The 19,670-nt window shown below is 46.5% G+C and overlaps 1 protein-coding gene across 2 annotated transcripts in view; it reads right to left on the bottom strand.

The window, feature by feature from the left end:
* SUSD6 (sushi domain containing 6) overlaps positions 1 to 19,670 on the bottom strand; it is a 94,463-nt gene that overhangs the window by 24,001 nt on the left and 50,792 nt on the right. The gene's annotated exons all lie outside the window — the stretch shown is intronic.

Raw genomic sequence — 19,670 nt, 5'->3', positions numbered from 1 at the left:
GACTCCCCTCCCTGAAAGCTTACTGTGTAGTACGTAACCATAATGGACACACATTAGAAATCAACAGGAAGTTCTGAAGAAGGACTAATCTAATGAGGAAGAGATCAGAAAGGATGCAACAAATGGTATTAGAACTCTGACTTTTGAGGCAAGCAGGATTATGACCATGGGATAAAGGAGAGCAGGAAGAACATCTAAGGGGGAGATGAGAGCGCCATCACAGGCAGAGAAGTAAGAAGAGGTCTGTATGGAAAGCAGCAGAAGCTCCCATGTTTAACCGGAGACAGCTGGCATTTAGAAAATCAGGCTGGCACCACAACGGGAAGATCCTGAATACGAAGCTGAGAATTAAAAAATACTGGGTTCCTTTTCCATAAAATGAGATTTTAAGTACCTTTCCAGTTCTAAAATGCAAAGTGATGTTGCTAATAATAAAATGAAAGCCTGCTCTCTAGAACTAATCCAGCAGAAAAAGCCAGCCATATAAACGTCCCTTCCTCCTCTCGAAACTATTTTTCAAGGGAGCAGGGTATGCTGCTGTGGTGGAGTCGGAACAGGGAAGGACAGAGAGGAAAACCATGTGAGTTTTCTGGTGCAGATTCATCATGCTGCCTAAGTTTGCCTAGGTGTGTGTGTGCATGTGCGTTTGTGTGTGTGTGTGTGCGTGCATGCGTGTGTGTGTGCGTGCATGCGTGTGTGTGTGTGTGAGTGTGTGGTGGGGGGTAGAATGCTAGGAAAGAAATGGAGGGATTGGAGAAGAGAAAAGGAACACAAAGGTGTCCTGTGGTCAGTTTCTTTCCCAGGGTTCACTCACATGGCAGCAGATGGCCTATCCACAGAGGAGTGGATCTCAGAAAGCAGCTGCTCCCAGGTCCTGATTCTAACAGCTGGGGTTACAGGACCTCTTTGCACAGGCTGCATGCTAGAAATCAATGGGCTCCATTGTGCCTTCATGCATGCGCTCTCATGTCCAGGCTAATGCCCTATGCCTGCCTGGAAAAGAGGACTGGGAAAAATAACACTACGCGCTTTGGGAGCCGGCACTTGCAAATTAATGGAAAGACACAGTATTATAAAGTTCAATTTTATTTAAATTACCTTGACTTTGCTAGGAAACTATTGAGATGCTAACTATTTGAGAGATAAAGGACTTGCCCATAAAAGGGTCAATGGGTCAAGGAGGGGGGCAGGAGGGATGGATTATAAGTGGAGGAAAGTCACAACCGCCGCTCAGCTCATCTCTCCTTCTTCCGACTGACGTGCACGGAGGAATCTGGCTCTCCTATACCAACCGAAAAGCAGGCAGGTGTTTCATGTACGAGAAAAGGGGATAAAAATCCATAAAACCATGTGTGTGTACACAGAGGAGCGTAAGTGTACGATTACATAATTAGGCACATTAAAATATTTATACTGCTGAGACGAAAAGCCCCTACTCAAAGGCATTCCACCAAAGTTGAAAGGGGAAAAAGAAAATAGAAAATAAAGCATCTAATTGCAATCTTCCACAAAGCCAGACATCCCCAGCTGGTGCCACAGCTGAATTCTCTTAATTAACATGTTGTAATGGCAAGTATGAAAGACACTGTATGCTTACCAACTCCATGCTGTGGCCAGCCGGCCGTGGGAGAAGCCTGCAACACTGCGGTAATTAAAGAGTTCTTCTCTTTCTACTATAGTGCACTGAGGTGGGGTGTCGCTTATACTGCTTCAAGCACACACGTGCAACTCCACATGGAAAGACAGAGGCGGAGACCGGAGAATATGAAAAAGCTCACAGCCTAGGAGCTAGCTGGTTTATTCTGGTGGTGGTTTTCTTCTTACCTCCACCCTGCCCCCTAAACTTGGGGCTTTTCCAGTGAGAGGAGGCTGGCAATGTTTGAGCAGCCAGGTCTTTTAAAACAGAAGTCTACCTGACAGCTTAAAATCATAATGTATCTAAATGGAAAAGAGATGGTAGACATTAGCATATAAATGAATACAATGAGGGGTAAAGGCATTAATTCATCAGAGAGTAGGTCAACACAGAATGAATTCTAAAGGACGGGCTCTCAGTTCTGGAAGGGCCTTGCACACTTACAGAGAAGCTTTTATTTTTGCATAACTCTTTGCTATTCCAGAAGCTGGTTATAGGTAGTCCCCCGATTTCCCTAAAAGGGCCCCCCAAAGTCAAATAATAGATTTACATGTATTATAAGGAAGTCATGTCCTCTAAGCCAAACAAGATTGTAAAATGCCTAATTATACTCTGCCTTTTAGATACGATCTTGGTCAATACAGTTTGGCGTTTTATATATTATTCTTTAATTCTGTTTATTCATCTTCACAATTACGCAGGGCTGTTGACTCAGTCAGCGAGTGTTCACCTGACACGAACAATTCCCCACTTCTGGCATGCCCACTGAATTTTTAAAAGCTTTTCCTTAATTATATCAATGTTAGAAGAGCTACCCTTCTTCTAACTACAATTAGCAATGTCTTTTTTCCATTTTCAACTCACCCTTGCAAAATAAAGGTCCCAAACACTCAAGGCCCTGCTCCAGCATACATGGCTGCACACCTGGGGCTGGCTCAGGGCACAGCACTCAGAACACACACTCAGGGTTCGTGCTCAGGGCACGGCACTCAGGGCACGTAGCCACAACCCGCGGCTGCTCAAGAGTTTCTTCCTCAACTGCTGCACAGAAGTCCAAATTCATCACACAAAGGCAACTGGTATCAGCTTCCAATAGACCAAAGAACAGGCAGTGCCAAAGACAAATGTTTAAAAGCTGGTGGCTCAGTGTTGCTTTAGAATCATCTCACAAGGTGTCAAATTTGCATTCTTTGCCTCCTCGTTCCCCAGGCCCCAGAGGCCCACAATCATATCAGTGAACTCAGAGAAAGTAAATTCTTAGGTAGGCCCAGATACAAAAGAGAAGTGTGCCTAGGATTCAGGCTCTCTGGGCCCAGCAACACACACACCTGCATTCTATAAGAAGCCAGGGCTGCATATCCAAGGCGGAGGTCTGCGCTGCACCAGGATTAGTCATGCTCATCAGCACCTGCCCCAAGCCTGTTCCTCAGGATGACAGCTCATCCCGGGCTTCCCCAGCCTCCATGCGTTGTTGAGAGAAAATGCTTGTCACATATGCAATCAGGGAGCCTTACAATCTTGGCAGATGTCTCTGGCCAGACCCTGCAGTGGAACAAGTTAGTAGAACAATGGTTCCTTCCCCAACAGGGAGCAACTTGGCCTGTGAGTAATGGAATCAGTGTGCCTCACAATCTCCATGCCAGTGAGTATTGTCCTCTCAGGCTAGCCCACGTGTATCTGCAGCCCTTCTGCAAAATCAAATGAAACCATGCACCCCAAAACTGCAGAGCAACTGATTCTGAACTCCAGGCCTGCTGCTTTCACCTCTTCCCCGTCTCCCTCAATCTTTCCATCTAGCCTCACCTCTCAGAAGGACAGAGAAAAACAAACATAAAGACTACCAGACCCTCCCCAAATGTGGGGCAGGGCCCCTGAACATCAAGCCCTGTTTTAGGGAGCACCCTCTCCCACAACCATAAGGAGACCCTCTCCCAGTAACTATAATAAAGTGGTTACTCAGAATGGGTTTAGCAGTTTATCTACCAGCAATCCAGAGCAGAGCACTTGGGAAAAACAGGAAGAAAGCACTGGTCTTACAAGACCGTAATACGAAGTGGCAGCTGAAGACACAAGGCTCCAGCCAAGTGTCCCTCCAGGACCTCTCCTTGGGCCAGGGACGCAGACCCCTAGACAGAGAGAACCAAGGCTGGCAGTGGAACCTCTGCCTGGCCTACACCCTGGTCTGGCAACAGGCTGGGGTGATCCTCAAAGAGGAACTGCTTGCCGCCCAGGGCTGCATCCACAATGCCTACCCTGGCCATGCTGTGGGTCTGTGCCAGGGAGCTTGGGCTGTGTTGGCTGGGAGTGGCAGGCCCGGTCCAGGCCCAGCAGCTGCTATTGAAACTGTCATTCATTTCCTGACTTAAGAGAACTGAGCAGTACCTCCCTTGGCAACCACTCACTTTCCCCTCCCACTGGAAATTAATAGATCTTGTGATAAGCATAACCTGCTTATGCTTGTTTGTCCTCAACTGCTACAATCTCTCAACAAAAATTTATTTTCCCTAGTTTCATTTTTCACTAAGAGCAACTACTAGATAGGTACTCGAACTAGATAGATGCTCTATTAGGAAGAGCATGTTTTCACTGGTCCTTATAATTCAAAGTTACCCAAATTCCTTATTTAACATTGTTAAGGGGGTACAGGTCCAGGGGAAGGTAACAATACGCAACACTGGCAAAGGATGTGGAAACAGCACTTTTACTGCTCGTTAGGCATGATGTGACTCGCGCCAACTGGACCTGAGCAGTAATCCCTGGTAACTCACATTCTACAATGATGCCAGAGGCTTGAAACCTGCAGCACATTATGCCTGGTCCCACAGGGCCTATCAGGGGACATCCCTTCTACACCGAACAGGGCCTGGTTGGAAAAAGCTTTACTCAGGGTGGCACTCAACAGCTAAGTCCTACTTACTCAGACAGCAACGACCTCATGGCTAGAGTTGTTGTGCCCTCCTAGGGGAGATGCAAAGGGCTATTGGCACAGGCCCCTGGGACCATGCTCATAAGAGACTTCCACCAGGCCATACCTTCCCCGCCAGAACCTAACTGCATGACTTCATCCCAGAACTATGGATAGAGTTGGGAACCCCTCCCACTGCGCACCTAGAAGAATACTCCAATTTGCCCTAGTAAACTAATCTTCCAAAAAAACAAAACAAAACCCACGTTTGTCCAATGGTCTCTTCTTAGAATCTTCGAAAGCCTGCCAATTTCTTTCTACAAGTAGAAATGTTTCTGCTGGATATGCAAGGCTCTCCACAAACTTCTCGTCCCATTTCTCCAATACCAAGCCCCACGAGGTTACCTGCGCTGGCCTTACTCACCCATGACCATGGCCTCAGATCAGCCCTCTGGTTCTTCTCAACTTCCCGTCTCCTCACTATCCTCCACTTTTCCCTCCATCAATTCAAACCCAACATCCTGTGCAGGGCTGATCTCAGTGCTCCCTCCTAAAGGAACTTCCTTCCTCTGGGCTAAAACATCCACGGCCACACAACCTAGCACACAGTTACATACCGTCTGTTGCTACACGTGAGTTGATACTGTCTCTCCAGGGTACTGTGAATATCCCAAAAGGACACAGAACCTGCCTTTACCTGCCTGGGCACGTTTAAGGCACTGGACAAACATCTGATGGATGCTGTATCTGGAAGGGCTGAGACCTCTTACAACACGGACTGATTCATTGCTTTAGAAGACCCTAGCTCTTGCTTCCCTGAGAGTCTCTCCTGCCCACACCCCACTGCTGGACGCAGTCCTGGCAAACTCCGAGACTTCTGCCTGCAAACAGCCAGTATTCTGGCTTGCATCAAAGCTTCGAACAAAGGATTTCACAACATCCCCACCCCCTCCAGGCTCCAAAGCTCTTCAAGGGCACCCTGTTTAAACAAGAGGTGCGGTGTATTTTTGGGAAATGATGAAGCAACTTCCCATAAGAGAAAAGAAAAAAAATCCCCCAAGTGTAAAAAGGCTTCTTGGAAAACCAACAGAACAGCATTCCTGCCAGGACAGAGAGAAAGGATTTGACATCTAGTCTCTTCATGTTTGGCAAAGGAGCCGGCTGTGCAGCGAACAGGAAACGGGAGCTGCAGGGAGAAAAAGGAGGCAGATCCTAATGGGCAGACGTGGGACTCAGCACTGTGTTCAGAGCCAGAGGCCCAACCTAATGCTTCACTTGATACTGCCCGAAGTGCCACTGGGAGCTCCCCTACCTCCTCTTTCCCTCATGTGCCTTCAACACCAAATGTGACCCTAAAAGGCTGGGTGCGAATGCAATCGTATTTTACATCCACCAGAGACACCTGCTATTGAAAACAGCTGCACAGAGACACCTTCAGTGGTTGGCAAATCTTCTGGCAATAACCACTTTTGTCGGAAGTGGTGGGGGTGGTGATTTTGTATTTCATACATTGATTTGATTACATTAAGGATTGTTTTCTTATGTATTCCAGAGTGCCTGGGTTTCAGGCAAGGAGGCGTGGACAAACTGGGGTAGAAGGAGAGAACCCCTATCATTTGCTTGATCTGCAAGCCTTATCTAGGTACTCCTAATATTTCACTTTTGTAGCTACTAGTACTCAAACATGACAGCAACATTAGCACTGCTCCTTAAGTAGCAAGCAAGAAAAGCATTAACCACAAAGGAAACCTCTTAGGCCCAGGTCCATATGAAGACCTAGCAACACAGCATTTGTAAGCCTTGAGACCTCACTCCTGTGGCGTAAGCCCCTTCTCCTGAACTTGAGAATTCATATCCACCTAGCCTGTCTGCATAAATTAGAAGGCAGTGTGCAACAGAGCAAATCTTAGCTTTGCCCTTATCAGCAACATAACCCAAGGAATAATAACTCCTCCCCTTGTGCTGTCTTACTTTCCCCACTTACCTAGAGAACACTCTCCAGAACTACAATAAACTACAAACTACCAAAGAAAGTCAACTCCTTTCAGATGCAGTAACAAGGTGAAGAAGGTGCCTGCCACCTGCTAGCCTCTGCCTTGAGCTCCCCCGCAGGGCCTTCCCTGCCTTAACTGCCACCCCCACCCCTCTTCTAGCAAGGCCACTTAGGCCGGCAGTCTTTCAAAGCAGAAGGAGCCCCTTTTCTTGGTACCTTGTGGACTCCCCTCATAAAGCTCTTTCAGGAAATAAAAAGTTGATCTTCCTAATTTGCATCTCTAACAGATTTCCAGGGGTCATGAAATTATATTTTTTAGGCTTTGAAGGGGAGGTGGGAGGCTGGGTGTGTCTAAATGGGAAAAGCAGCACCACCCAGTACCATCTCCGAGGACAGCCCTTCTGCCAGCAGCATAACACATACACGCAATTCATGTAGCACTTTTTAAATATACCAGTCAATTTACTACACTTCAAAATAAGCAACGGCTGAATGAGTGGTGGGGAGAGTGAAGACGAGCTGTTTCCAACCTCTTCATTCAGTGCATCCTCTTCATGCAGGCAGGATGTGAAGATTTACTAGGATGTCTACATGGGCTCCTTAACCACAAAAGAAATCCCCTTCTCTTGCAGCTACTGAACAACTGGGTTGCAAAATGACAGGGGCCAATCCTGTATCAGAATTTATGGGGAAGGAACTTGTGGGGAAGAGATGGAGACTGAGCTGCTGTACCTTAACAAAGCCACAAGTGAAACAAAGACTTAACCGAAATTAACCTCGAGTGTTCGTTTTAATTGGAAAGACTGAGTCAGTGGGGAGACAAAGATGAAAATGAAAGCATCCTCTCCAAATTCATACTTGTTGAGTTTTGTGTGGTCTGAGAGTCAAACAGGCTCTCCTCTAACACAAGAAAGGAGAGCAGCACTTGAGATGGAGGGAATAGAGCAAGGCACCACAGGACTTTTATTATGGGAATGACAAAGTGCAGTCTAGAGCACAAGATAGGGAAGTGGCTAGAAAGGAAGCTGAAAGCACAGATGAGGATTACGTTGCTAAGGCATATGCACCTTAATGTACGTCCTTGAGTGAGCCCTGAGTTTGACTTCTTTTGTTTTAAGGAGAGAAGGCTGGTTCTAAGTCTGAAATTCTCAGAGTTACTCTGGTAGCAGGGTAGAAGGCAGACCTGAGGGGAGGGAAGTGGGGGGAGACAGTACGAGTGTGGAGAGAGATGATGAGGCCTTGGATGTCAGCAGTGTTTTCTCTTGTAAGGGGCCATCATTCATACCCCAGACTATAGTTAACACACCAGCTGCCTGCCCACCTGCCCAGCGCAGACACAACCAGGACGAAGAGCTCTGGTGCTTCCATGCTAAACAAACTCAAGTGTCCAGTGGAAAGTGGGGGTTTTGAAAAGGAGGTATGCTTCCAGAATCCCAGTCACTGGGAAGTTCTGGTCCCCTGGGCAGCAAGCTACAATGAACTAATGAATGTAAGGATCCAAAATGAGGGTGTACACCATCTCGACAAGAGACTACTATATTTTGCAAAATGCTAGGAAACTCTCTTGAATGAAAGGGATATGAAGAAGGTGCCTAAATCCCTGCTGATCCTTCTCCCCCCATCCCCTCCCTCACCTCCCCCCTCATAAATAAATAAATAAATAAATTCCATTGTGAGGATCTTTGTGGGAAATGTTCTATTCAACCTATGTAAAAGTTTCTTAGGAGGGTGTGAAATTTAAAAACTATTCCTCATGGCTGAAGAGCCTGGGAAACAGCAGATGCCACTCACAAAAATATATTCCAAAACTTCTAGAAGAAAATATAAGAGCCCATCTTTATGAAAATTGGAAAGAATTTCTTAAATAATTTTTAAAAACCCACTACATTCCAGAAGGGAAAAAATATTAATAAAGTTGTCATTGAAAGCAGCAATGGTTCTCAAACTCTTTGTTATAGGCCCCTTTATACTATTAAAAATTGAAGATCCCCCAAAGATTTATCTATGTGCTACATCTATCAATGTATATCACAGACAAAAATGAAACTAAAAAAATCTGTATTGTGTATTCATAAATTTAAAAAATAAAAACAAAAGGGGCACGTGGGAGGCTCAATGGTTAAAGCCTCTGCCTTCTGCTCGGCTCAGGTCATGATCCCTGGGATCTAGCCCTGCATCCTGCATGGGGGGGGGGGGGTCTCCGCTCAGCAGGGAGCCTGCTTCCCTCTCTCTCTGCCTGCCTCTCTGCCTACTTGTGATCTCTGTCAAATAAATAAATAAAATCTTTAAAAAAACAACAACAAAAAATGTCACAGCAATCATGTTAACTCATGTCATGTAGCCTCCAGAAACTCTACCCCACACCTGTGAAAGAATGAATGAGTACAGAGAAAAGGCAAATAGCATCTTAGAATTGATATGAAAACAGTTTCAAACCTTGTCAACCTGCTGAAAGGATCTTAAGGACCCTCAAGAACCTCAGCCATAGAGAAAGGGAGGGGCCTAGCTGGCTCAGTTGGTAGAGCATGTGACTCTTGATCCCAGGTTGTTTTGAGCCCCACGATAATAAAATCTTTTAAAACATCTACAAAATAAGAGAAGTTAAGAAATACAAAATTAAAGCCACATGTGGATTCATGCCCATCAACTGGCAAAAATTCGTATCTAACAATATCAGGTATTGCAGAGCAAGTGGAGAACTAAGGATGTTCCTATACATCAGTAGTGGTGGAAATGCATACAACTACTTTGGAAACCCATGTGGCAACATGTAGAAAGCTGGAGCTGTATACCTCTGTTAATCCAGCAGCCCTGCTGCTAGATATCTATGCTAGAGAAAATCTTATATACATGCTTATGACACATGTACAAGATGCTCCTTGTTGGGGTGCCTGGGTGGCTCAGTCATTTAAGAGTGTGCCTTTAGCTCAGGTTGTGATCCCAGGGTCCTGGGATCGAGCCCGGCATCGGGCTCCCTGCTCAGCAGGAAGCCTGCTTCTCCATCTCCCACTCCCCCTGCTTGGGTTCCCTCTCTTGCTGTGCCTGTCAAATAAATAATATCTTAAAAAAAAAAAAAATGTTCCTTGCAGTACTGTTCCTAACAGTGAAAAACTGAAGTCACCTATATATCTATCAATGAGAGGATGGTTACAAATATTTTGGTATATTAACACAATGCAATGGAATACTGCAGGTAAAATGAACATATCAATATGGCTAAATCTTAGAAACAATGCTGAGTGAAGGCAGGGAGGGCTATGGGAAATTAAAAACATTTAAAAACATATAAGACAATATTCCATATTGCTTAAGAATCTAAGTATAAATATGCAAAACCTGTCTATGTAATATATAAAACACATGTAAATACACATGTAAGTATGCAAAAACACAAACATGGTTGGAAGGATACACGTGAATTTAGGACACTTCTCAAGCAAATATGGCAAAATAATACATCTGGGCAGCAAGGCCCCAGGTATGATATTGGTCTCCATAGTTTTTTAATGTTTTTAACATTTGAAATTTTTCACTGAAACACTGAAAATGAGATAATAGATTTCAAGTGGCTACCTCCTGGAACCTACTGCACACTTAAGTGTCAATATTTTACAATCCCAAACTAAGGCATATATATCATTTCTTAACAGGGGTATTTGGTAACTTGGTAATTTATCTAATCCTCCTAACCACGAGAAGTCCCATTTGGTCCCCAAATACAAACAGAAATCCCAAGATTCACCAAGCCTGGTAAATCCTATGGAAGACCTGGGATTACCTTTTCCTGGGCTCTCAGTGTATAGGACCCCGAATCCCAGACCTGTTTGCGCCCAATGACTGACCCCTGACCACCACCCCCGACCCCAGCACACTCATCTGAAAGCTAAGCTACCAAATAGCATCTGTAAAAATGCTTTTCTCGACAGTCAGAGGAACATGCAGTAATTCTGGGCATGGACTTCATTTTCAGGCTGCTCAGCCTCAACCGCCCCACCACCTGCCTTCAAGACAAGGGAGCAGCCAGATTGCCCGGGCTGCTTCCAGAGTTAATTTTCATCATTTAACCTCCACTCCACCCATTCTTCCTTACTTTAGCCTAAAGGCTTAGTCCATAGGAGAGGGATCTCTATGATGTCCAAACCCAGGTCTCCTTCGTGCAACATGGAAGGCATGAGCATGCCTTTAGGGTACAGTGTTTTTCAAAGTGTGCCCCCCCCACAACCTGTGACAGAACGACGGGCAACTGGTTAAACAGCTTCTGCCTCTGGCAGGGAAATAATGAAATAACTGCACCCTTGGTTTCTTCCCTGAGGAGAACTGAAAGGCTGTTAAGACTGCTTGTCTTGTCGAAAAACTCCCAGAGAATGAAGACTGTAGGGCTGCATCCCAGACCAACCACACGATTCTTTGTGGGCGCGGGGAGCCCAAATCAATTTTTAAAAGCACAGTAACGCTGGAAAAGCATCACCCCAGCAGATGTTGGTTTCCTAAATCTGATAAAGGGACCAAAACTGTACCATGTTCACTGTATCCCAGAGTCTCAGGCAGCTAAATACCAACCAAACTCCCTTTCCCAGAAATCCCTTCCCACCAGCCCCAGTGGAAATCCCCGCTCTTCTAAGAACTTTCCTGGACAATGTCAGCATGAATTCTCTTCCTTTTAATAGCATTCAGTACCTGAACCACTTAAGGGGGATGAAAATGTATTCTTACCTTTCCCCCAGTTAGATGTGAGGGCCTCAGTTCCCGGAAGAGGGCCCAGTGTATATATAAGAGCTTTTTAACACTTAAATGGCTGACTTAAAGCTAAAGACAATGGCATAGGGAAGTCAATACTAAAACACACACATATGCACATACACACAAAATCGGTATAAGAAGTATCTGCTTTTTGGGATCTGCTTTTTGGGACCTGGGCTCAGATCCCCGCTTTATCCTTGATTGGCTGTGAGCAGTTCATTATTGTGAGGACACCAACATGACATGATACATGAGAAAGTGTTTTGCATATTGTCACCTGCCAACAGTATAAGCTCTTGCAGCTACTGCTACCGTTATTTCTCTGATTTCAAGAGCTGATTTGTATTATTTATTCCTCTTTCCAACCCACGAAGGAAAAGCACAGAAACAAGGATTGAAACCATAAGAATACAGAGAATACAGAGAAATAAAGCCTCAGAGGCCACAGTTCCCAAGGACTGTGGGCAGCCACTGGCCAGCCAGACCTCACCTACTTGGGCCTTTGCACCCCAACTGGGCAGGGAGGAGGTGCCAGGGAAACCCTCGGCAACCAGAACGGTGTCTGGCACACCACAGGAGAGTTTGCATTACTGCCTGGGATGAGAGGCTATGGGGAATCCTTCCCATCTGTACAGAAAGAACTAAGTAAAATTTTATAGGAGCAGGTGAACTAGACTGAGGCCTCCAAGTGTGTGTGAACTTCAGTGTAGCCACAGTCTCTGTCGAAGCCTGTCATTAAAATCATCTTCAAACCACTCTTCCAGCAAATGAAAAGCAGAATTCAGTATCCAGCTGCCTCTGATTAAAGTAGGGTAGTGGGGGAAAATGAGAAACAGAGTCAAGATTTCCAATTACCACTAACAGGAGGGTTTTCAGAAGGGAGGAAATTAATGGAATCATCAAAAGGCTGATGATTTGACTTAAAATGAATTAAATCAATCTCAATCTTCCCCTGTTTCAATAAAAACCTTGGGCTGTTCAGTTCTTGAGCTTCCTGAAAGCCGCCCAGGCAGGATCAGAGGGGCTAAGTGACAATTAGCCAAGGCTGGGAAATCTTCTGTTTGCCCCTACAGCCAGGCTGGAGAGACAGGGCCAGACAATAGTTCTGAGGCAAACAAGCTAATTTTTCCAAGCCAGGAGTCTCTTAGCCTACCAATACAAACATCAGGAAATAAAGGTGGAAAACGGGGTCAAACTCAAACTGAAGAACAGCAAATCCCTCTAGGATGGGGAAAACATTCTGTAACTTATAGGCACCTTAGAAAAAAAAGGTAAAGACCAGGGAGCTCAGGAGGTGCCCCCTCACACAGACGGCTTGAGTAGGGCCTTTCGTGATGTCCTCAGACACTCCCAAACCCCACCACACTCAATACACCAACAGGGCAGGCTAGCTTCACCAGCGCACAGGTGAGATGAAACATGTCTGGAGAGAGGGAAGGCGGGAGGGCAAAGGAGCACAGTTATGCCAAGCTGGAAAAAGGAAGGGAGAAACTGAAGGAAAGGAAAAGAGGTACAGGGATACAAGCCTCTATGCCATTCACCCAGCAAATATTTACCAGGCCTACCAGGAGCACCAGGCCTGGCAGTGGAGGAAGTGGAATAACAATCCTGAGCACCCTGGAAGCGAGAAGGGAACAAAAAGCCTGTGAAACCTTGCAGTCAAGTGTGACGATGTGCAGTAATGGGCCTGGGGCCCGACGACCATGCTAAGTCATTCCTCTCTGGACACAGGTTGTATGGAAGCAGCATAATGGCACAGGCCAGAGACTCTCTAGAAAGAAAAGTTACTCCAATTCCCAAACTGTTCTCTAGTTTCACTTTGGGCAAGGCAGTCTCTGGACAGGACTCTGATCAGTACTGCTTATCAACAGAAGTTTTCCCGTACGTAGAACATTAGAAGCAGGTAACAAGTATGCAGAAGTTCCTGAGCATGGTGGGGGAAGCTATCAAAAGAGGCATTAGCGAATCCCAGGTGTCAGAACTCAAAGGGCCCTGGAAAGCTTGTCCACCTCTCCCCCACCGGTGAGCAAATAAGGGGCCTTCAGTTACTGCTCTTTAGAAGCAGTGCTGGTGCTGGTGCTGGTGCCGGTGCTGGTGCCGGTGCCCGGGATCCCCGGCTCGGGGCTCTGCTCTTCATACTCTTTACACCCCAGACCTTGAGCTGTGGAAAGACTTCCTAAAATGCGGACTTCCAGGACTGACTACTGCCTAAGAGGGCAGAGTAAGAAGTGGGTGAGGAGAGGATGTCCAGGATGACCTAGCCAGAGGCTCGCAAGGTCCACCCTACACCCACTCCTGCGCTCTCTCTGCGAGACGGTGGGCAAGGACCAGAACCAGCCCACAGAAGGTCAGAGACAGACCTGTGAGCTTCTTCCCTTACTCACTTAACTTTTTCCTAGTTTCCAAATTACATGGGCCTGCCTGCAACATCCTATTTCTGAACCACTTCTCCCCATAGTGGGTTCAAGACCTCTCTAGCCCTCTGTCCCCACCTTACCAAAAATTGCTCTGAAAAGATCAGATGGGCTTATTCACCTCAAGTGTAAACTGGTGGTTTCCAAAATGTGATCCCCAGATCACCAGCAGCAGCATGCAAGAATTTAGCAGAAATGCAAATTCTTAGGCCTGCTGACTCAGAAACTCTGGAGGCAAGCCCAGCAATCTGGGCCCTCCAGGGGATTCTAACGCATGCTCAAATTTGAGACCCAATGGAGCGTATAACCTGTAAGGTTCAACCTGTTGCTTCTCTCCCAATATGTGACTCTTAAATAACACACCTGAATGATCTCTAGAATCTCAAGCCTAGGAGTCCATGTAGCTGCCACTGGAAGGAGAAACTTCCCAACTCAGCATATTCTTCTCTTGCTTCCAGGGTCCAAAACCTTATGCAAGAAAATACATCAACTGTCCTTCAAGCCTTAACCAGAGGCAGGAAAGCATGGGCATGGGGAGAAAGGTGACCCTGCAATGCGAACTGTAAAGCAGGACCTCTCTTCACCAACTCCCGACTAGTGAAGCCTTTCAGAAGGGAGAAAGGTGGCTCAGTGGGCCTAGACCTCTCCCTGACTGTGGCACTGACTTGAGGTTGATCTGCCCAGACACCATCCCACCAAATGCAAACTGCAGGTACTTGTTCTGCAGTAAAACTGGCCTGGGCCAGACACTCAGGGAGGTTTTTGAACCCCCTCCATGGGGTTTCACCCTGAGACCGACAACAAGCACCTACTATGGGTCCCTTGACACTTCCTGGGACACAACGGAGCAGCATGTGAGGCTCCAGGGGTGTGTGTCAGGAAGGTGGGACTGGGGTGCCAAACTGGCACTGCAGACACTGCCAACCACAGCCTTAAGAGAACAGCATTAACAACCCCACCAGCTCCCACTCTCTGTCCTTGTCCCAAATCTACACTGATTAGCCTTCCTCTTCTCTAGCTTATCCTGGGGCCTAATCTCAAGAGGGACTCTGTGGCTTCTTAGAGAAAAATGGATGTTGGACTTCCACGTCTCTTAAAGCCCTGACTATGACAACCTTGTCTAACCTGACGGTGAAGAAAAACAAAAATTTTTTAAATGATGTCTCCCTTTCTCCATCCACCTTCTTTATTCCCAGAAATGAAGCATCATCACATTCAGAGATCCAAGCTTTAGATTTCCACTCCACAGATTTGGGCTTCAAACTCAAGATTTGGGGCTCTGTTGGCAAATTTAGTTTGATCTTGTATAAAAAGGGGCCACTAAATGCCAGCCTCCCACCCAGGGATAAATGAAGGATTAACCAGTTACTGTTAACCAAGTGCTTTGAGCAATTTGGAAAAGAGACGCCAACTAAAAAAAAAAGGAATATTATAATAATCCTTTCCATTAGAATAGACTTTTATTGTTCACCCAGCACTTCTACATATATGACCTCATCTAATCCTATTATCCACAGTCTTAATTATTCCTGCAAGGCCAGGTCTGCCATTACTGCTAACAGAATTTCTGAATACCAGAGAGAGGGACCTCAAAACCTCTGCCCTGCCTAACCACAAGATAGAGAGAACAAGAGCGTGGACAATGAGTTCCTCTGCCGAGAGCCACTCTCAAGAAATCCGAGACATATCTGGACTGGCAGTCACAAAAGCTCTCTACGCCCCAAACACATCAAATCACAGACAGTCCTCACCCCAGCGTCTCCGATTACCCCAGCGCCAATCCAAGCTGAAGACTCCTGGAATATATCTGCACACCCCAGATACCGGCTGCTCCTCCACTCCTCTCCCTTCCAAATCAATTAGGAGCCTCCTCCACCCTTCAGCCTCCCGTGGGATTCCGGACTTGAGCTAGACCCCCATGGGACCCTGTGCTATGAGTCAGACTGGCTGAAAGAAGGAGTCGTTGTCAGAAACTCCTCCCACGGGCTGGCTGGGCTGAGGCATAGCATGAGGGGCCTTTCCTGAGTGACCCTGTCCCCTCCAGCAGGCTGGAAGGGATCTCACTTAGCTGGTCACTTTGAGTTCCCACAGGCAAATAGGGGCACAACTACCAATTCTTCTCAGCCCCAACCTTTCCTACAACTTGTACCAAAACCAACACCCTCCTCCAGCCCGCTTTATTTCCAGTTTAGACTCATCCAACCCTGAATCCATTAGCTGGTGTTTGCTTTCTCTTAAACCCTTTGATCCTTGAGACACTCCAGCCCAGACCTTGTTTCTCTTCCTCCTAACTCCCTCTCCTCTCCTCCTCGACTGGAACAACTCAGCAGGAAAGGCACTGGCTGCACCAGCAGCTTCTCACCTCCCAGAAGCTTCCCCAACACTGCGCTGTTGGTGATCTTCAGCCCCATCTCTGAACTCTCAAACTAAGGCTTGACTTTATTTTTGTTCTAAAATCTCAGCTTCCGATCCTGCTCCACCAAGACAGAGACCACCCCTTCATCCAGCATGGCGAGAGGCACACCAGTTTAGGGGACAGCGTGCATAGGACTTCCAAGGTTTCAACACAAGTAGCACAGCAAGTTCGAAAGGAAGGGTCAAGGAAGCAGAGCAGACACTACATTCCACTCTCTCCCTGTCCCCCGTACACTTGCCCCCACCATGCTGCCTGTCCCTGCCACTGCTGAGGTGCCACAGAACAACAATAATGAGAGAACACCACGACCCTACATGGCCAGTGTGTTATCATCCTGATATCGCACACAGGAAAACTGAAGGACATCAATTCTGAGAAACCTGCTCAAAGTGATACTACGTGTTAGTGGCAGAATTAGGATTCAAACCAGCCTGTCTGGCCCCAAAGACTGTATTCTCTCTCTCTCTCTTTTTTTTTTTTTTTAAAATTAACATATAATGTATTATTTGCTCCAGGGGTACAGGTCTGTGAATCCTCAGTCTTCCACATTTCACAGCACTCACCATAGCACATACCCTCCCCAGTGTCCATCACCCAGCCACCCTCTCCATACCCCCCCCACCCCCCAGCCACCCTCAGTTTGTTTTGTGAGATTAAGAGTCTCTTAGGGTTTGTCTCCCTCCCGATCCCATCCTGTTTCATTTTTTCCTTCCCTCCCCCCCAAGACCCCCACTCTGCCTCTCAATTCCTCATATCAGAGAGATCCTATAAAGACTGCATTCTTAACCCTACTATGAAATCTCGTCTCCCCTACTCGCTGGCTCCTACTTGCCTCTCAGCTCTGGGTATAGACTTCTCTCCCTCAGAAAAAGCTACCAGGGCCCTCCCTATCTGAGTCAGGAACCCCTCTTACATGCAGTCCTCTAGTCCAGGGCCTGCCCTGACCCCAGCATGAGTCACGCAGAAACGCAGCAGGTGCAATCTTGGCGTGCAGCAGGGGTGTCAGCAAGTGACCAAGTACATCAGAGGATCAGAGGAGCCGTCTGCTCTGCGCTTCTTCTGGGGTACAGCACTGGCCCTGGCTGCAGCTGGGGCCTCTCACAGACATACCACAAGGACCCAACTACAGCAGAGACCTTCCACCACAATTCAGTCCAGTGCCTGGCCCCAGAAAGCCCTCCATGGCATTATATACTTCCCGCTGTCCTCCCTGCCCACCTTATGTCAACACTCACTTGCTAAATGAGGTAATGCTGCTGAGGAAAATACTAAACCCAGTAGGTACCACAGCAACCCTGGCCACCCCGAGTCATTAGGTCTTGGAGCAAGTCTATAGGGTGTGTGTATCATGGTCTGCAGAACAAGGGGTTCAGGTTTCCCAAAGCTGCAATTCTGAGAAGTCTTTTTTTTTTTAATGTTTTGTTTATTTATTTAAGAGAGAGAGAGAGAGAGAGAGTGTGCGCGCACGCCAGAGAGAAAGCATGAGCAGTGGTGGGGCCAGGGAGGTTGGGGGAGGTAGAGGCAGAAGCAGACTCCCCACTGAGCAGGGAGCCCAATGCAGGACTCAATCCCAGGACCCTGGGTCATAACCTGAGCCAAAGGCAGATACTTTACCGACTGACCACCCATCCACTCCCTTCAATTCCCAGAAGTCTTAACAAGCTGTCTGATTCCTTTCCATCAAAAATAGTCAAGGTTCCCAGAACTGGAAACTTGTTCTTTGGGAAACCTCTGACAACCTCAAGAAAAAAGACTAGGAGCTCCTACTAATTCCATGCAAGAAATACACACAAAGCCTACTCTCCTCCCTCCAGACCTTATTAATTCTAGTAGTAAGGGTATGAGCGGGGTCTCATAAAGGATGTGACTTGGAATTGGATTCTGAAGGATGAAGAGTCAGGTTTAGGAGGAAGGGGAAGAGGCACAATTCCAGCCACAGGAATCTAGCCACTGGAAGAATAGTGAGAACAGGCTTTGAAGGTGTTAATGTTCAGAAAAAGGAGTCCTCTTGGCCTTGACTTGAGAGATGAATAGAGGGAATTATGGGTGGGAAAAAAGGGGAGCCAAACCCATTCTTTCAACCTGGGAATTATTTCTTTGTATGCCAGGCCATGTTTTACATATACAACCTCATTTAATTCTCACAATCATCTTATGAAGTAGGCATTATTATCATCCCCATTCTAGCGAAACAAAGAAAGTATGGTCAGAACTTTATCCAAGGTAACACAGATAGCTACGAGTAGGGGCCACATTCAAACTGAGGCAAGTGGACTTCAAGGTCCATGCTTTTAATCAGAATACACTGCCTCTCCAAAAACAAGAAGTCCATAAAAAAGAAAGAATCTTGCCATCCACAGCAATATGGATGGATCTAGAGGATATAATGCTTAGTCAAGGGGCGCCTGGGTGGCTCAGTGGGTTAAGCCGCTGCCTTTGGCTCAGGTCATGATCTCAGGGTCCTGGGATCGAGTCCCGCATCGGGCTCTCTGCTCAGCGGGGAGCCTGCTTCCTCCTCTCTCTCTGCCTGCCTCTCTGTCTACTGTGATCTCTCTCTGTCAAATAAATAAAATCTTTAAAAAAAAAATAATAATGCTTAGTGAAGCACATGACATAAGTGAAATAAGGCAGGGGTCAGAGAAAGCCAAATTCAATGTGATTTCACTCATCAGTGGAACTTAAGAAACAAAACTAATGAACAAAGAAAAAAAAGAGACAAAAAACGCAGACTCTCAGCCACAGAGAATGCACTGATGGTTACAGGGGGGTGGGGGGTGGAGGGATGGGTGAATTGGGTGAAAGGGATTAAGAGTACACTTAACCGTAATGATCACTGACTAATATACAGAATTGTTGAATCACTATACTGTACACCTGAAACTAATATAACCTCATACGTTTATTACACTGGAATTAAAAACAACACGCAAGGGGCATGCCTGAAGAATAATGACAGCCGGATGTCACACTGAGCTGTACTAGTGACCTCAATGGCCCCATGAGAGCTGTGGGTGGTATTTACTATTTTAAGGTGTTTATGAGTTGAATCCTATCCCACCTAACAAGAGACAGCTCTGTGAAAAAATGCTAGGGGACAATGTTTTTTTAATAGTTATAATCTAGGGGAACCTAGGGGCACCTGGCTGACTTGGTTGGCAGAGCATACGACTTTTTTTTTTTAAGGTTTTATTTATTTGACACAGAGAGAGAGAAAGAGAGAGAGAGAGAGAGAGTCAAAGAGCACAAACAGTGGCAATAGCGAGGGAAAAGGAGAAGCAGACTTCCCACTGAGCAAGGAACTTGATGCAGAATTCGATCCCAGGACCCCGGGATCATGACCTGAGCTGAAGGCAGACACTTAACTGACTGAGCCACCCAGGCACCTGGAAGAGCATACAACTCTTGACCTCTGGGCCCCACGTTGGGCATAGAGATTATTTAAATAAACAAATAAATTAACTTTTTAAAGAAATAGTATAATCAGGGTGCCTGGGTGGCTCAGTGGGTTAAAACCTCTGCCGTCAGCTCAGGTCATGGTCCCAGGGTCCTGGAATCGAGCCCCACAT

The sequence above is a fragment of the Mustela putorius genome, unplaced genomic scaffold, assembly GCF_011764305.1.
Source record: "Mustela putorius furo isolate JIRA1106 unplaced genomic scaffold, ASM1176430v1.1 tig00000129_pilon_pilon_pilon, whole genome shotgun sequence".
NCBI classification, from domain to species: domain Eukaryota; kingdom Metazoa; phylum Chordata; class Mammalia; order Carnivora; family Mustelidae; genus Mustela; species Mustela putorius.
The sequence above is the reverse complement of the archived record's forward strand: the minus strand, read 5'-3'. Positions and strand labels throughout refer to the sequence as shown.